This window comes from Hyla sarda, chromosome 2 (assembly GCF_029499605.1).
Source record: "Hyla sarda isolate aHylSar1 chromosome 2, aHylSar1.hap1, whole genome shotgun sequence".
Classification (NCBI taxonomy): Eukaryota; Metazoa; Chordata; class Amphibia; order Anura; family Hylidae; genus Hyla; species Hyla sarda.
In genome coordinates this window covers 503,401,345-503,404,588 of record NC_079190.1, presented here as the reverse complement: position 1 = coordinate 503,404,588, position 3,244 = coordinate 503,401,345, and positions in this window count along the sequence as shown.

The following is a 3,244-nucleotide window of genomic DNA, read 5'->3' as shown; positions in this document are numbered from 1 at the left end:
TTAACCGTATGGACCTACAGAATAATGATAAGGTGTAATTTTTACCGAAATATGCACTGCGTAGAAACGGAAGCCCCCAAAAGTTACAAAATGGCGTTTTTTTTTCGATTTTGTCGCACAATGATTTTTTTTTCCGTTTCGCCGTGCATTTTTGGGTAAAATGACTAATGTCACTGCAAAGTAGAATTGGCAACGCAAAAAATAAGCCATAATATGGATTTTTAGGTGGAAAATTGAAAGGGTTATGATTTTTAAAAGGTAAGGAGGAAAAAACGAAAGTGCAAAAACGGAAAAACCCTGAGTCCTTAAGGGGTTAAGGGGTTAAAAGTCATCTTATACGCCGGAAAATACGGTACTAGTGGTGAGTATTATATATGGTACTGATTCATTGTGGTATTTACCATCTCTCTATTGTTACTATGCTTAGATTAGATTGCACTGCATATTGCATTGTATATTTTTTTGTGGGCATATCTGTATTATGTTATGGTCTTTTATCATGTGTACCATAGTTAATTTACCCCTTGTACACACATTCTTTATGGGTGTAGTGCAATTGTCATAATTTCATATGTTTTAAATTCTATGTATAAATAAAGGGATTTTGTATGTTTATGTATTATATACAGTAGGTGCTCATTTTTTTTTAGTATATAATGTATATGCAGCAGGCTTAGAAGCTGATGCCACATTTATGTTTTTTGGTCATCTCATATCCCGCTAAACATGAAACTGGGAATAAAAAGCAAACAAAAGTCCTATCTCTCCTGCCAACAACCTGTTTTAGAATGGACTTTATTATTATTATTATAATTATTATTATTTATGCATTTAAGACCTGTAGGCCTCTATGTGTTATATTATTTAAAGTAAATCAATAAAAATAGATAAAAAAATTGAAACAAAATTCAAACCGATCCAAATTGCCCAAACTACATAATGATGCAAACTGCCAGCTCTGTTGTCCTCATTCTCCCACTTCCTGTTCCTGCTGTACACTCTATTTGTCAATTCAGCCAACTCAACCACCCACTACATAGACCACAAAACATTTACACATAGAAGGCCAGCATCAGCAAATCTGATTGGTGGATGGAACAACAAATCAGGACATTAGGAGATAATGTATAATCATAAAACATCAAGACACATCATAGAAAATAACATAACACAGAATCGGAGCTCACATGCCACTGTGGTCGTGCCATTCAGTGGCTGAATACTACAGAGGAAATTCTTTTCTTTTTGGATTTCTTTTCTGTCACGACCACAGTGCTCTCTACTGACACATCTGTCCATGTCAGGAACTGTCCAGAGCAGGAGAAAATCCCCATAGCAAACATATGCTGCTCTGGACAGTTCCTAAAATGGACAGAGGTGTCATCAGAGAGCACTGTGGTCAGACAGAAAACAAATCCAAAAAGAAAATAATTTTCTCTGTAGAATGAGTGGAATGAGGGTGTGAAAAGAAGGTAAATTCCTTACTGTTGGGGTTACATACCCTCCATAGGTCGAAGAGATGATGTTTCCTCACTAGTTTACGAAAAGCAGTGGAAAGGCGTGTTTCTGTTGAAGAGGGGATAGTATGTAACACTGAATGCCTATCTATCGAACTTGAAAAAGGTATATTAAAGTCCCCTCCTATGATCAATGTTGTGGGGAGCATGGTGGAAAGTTTAGCCAAGACACGGTCTAAAAGTTATTTGAGCATTATTAGGGGCATAAAGGTTACAAATGGTCATTGGGGTGCCTGCCAGTTTTCCAGATACTATAAGCCATCTCCCACTAGGGTCTGAAGATGTAGTAGACACTTGGAAAGGGCAATTACGGGATATCAGGATGGCCACGCCTCCTCTCTTTCTATCTTGAGTGGCTGTGAATACTGTAGGATATTGTTTAGCAGCGATTTGGAAGGAACAAGATTCGTCATGATGTGTCTCCTGAATAAGGGCGATGTCTATCTTCTTAGACTTTAAGTCTTTTAAAAGAAGACGTCTCTTGACATCAGTATTTAGCCCTTTTACATTTAGGGTCATAAGACGCGCCATGACAAATTTGTGTAAGGGTGGATTATGAGTGTGTATAACGTCCTACCGCATATGATAATGAAAAACAAAGGTGGATCTCCAGTAGATATATCACTTGATGGTCTGGAAGGAAGGGTATAAGGCACACCTTCATACGAATAGCTGGGAGTCTTGGTTAGAGGAGGCCGGATCACACGAGCATGCAAAAAGAGTTGAAAAAAAAGAAAGGTTAATAAGATAAATCAAAAACATATAAAATAAAAATATGTGAACAACAAACATGGTTATTCAACCTATAAGCAAAAGGGTGTAGGCCCTTAACTTTGAGGTGATACTAAATGGTACTAACTCCTTCAGCCAATTGGGCTCAAGGGACAGTATATCTTTCTCGTCTGAGGGGAACAGTAGGTGGGTGAACAGGAGAGAGGTGTTTTTCTACTAATCTTAATCCTCATCCTCCTATCTCCTATGCTCTTTTTCAAATGCATTTTTTCCAACAACCCATGTTTTACTCATTATAAGTCTATAGACTACAATTAGTCCCGGTGGGGGAGAAGGCGGTGGAGGAAGCAATTCCCAGTTGGAAAGTTCCGGGACCGGAATGTCTAGTGCTTCACAAAATGGATGAAGGTCTTGAGATGATTTCATGGTGTAACTTTTTCCCCAATTCCTGGCTGTAAGGCTGAAAGGATACCCCCACCGATAGTTGATGTCTCTTTCTCTTAACGTCTGGAGCAGAGGTCTCAGCATTCTCCTCTTTTGGAGTGTTACCCATGAGAGGTCGGGTAGTAGTTGAATGGAAGCACCATCAAAGTCTATTGTTTTCAAGTTACGTGCTTTCATCATTATTTCCTCTTTAGTATTGTAGTCTGTGACACAACAGATCACATCTCTCGGCGTTGACATGGAACCTTTGGGTTTAAGAGCTCTGTGAGCTCTGTCTATCTGAATTTTGTTGGAGTTTGGAGCTTGTAGGATCATATTAAAGATCGCCTCAAGAGTAACCTTAAGGTCTTCATCATGGGTGACTTCTGGCAGACCTCTGATTCTTATATTGTGGCGACGACCTCTGTTGTCTAAGTCTTCAAGGTGGCGCTGGTAGTCGCAGAGACTTTGATGTTGAGCAGCTACAGTTGATTGAAGTGATGAAGTGTAGTTACGTGTGGTGTCATGCTCATCTTCAAGATTATCTACCCTTTGGGCAACGCCTTTGATGT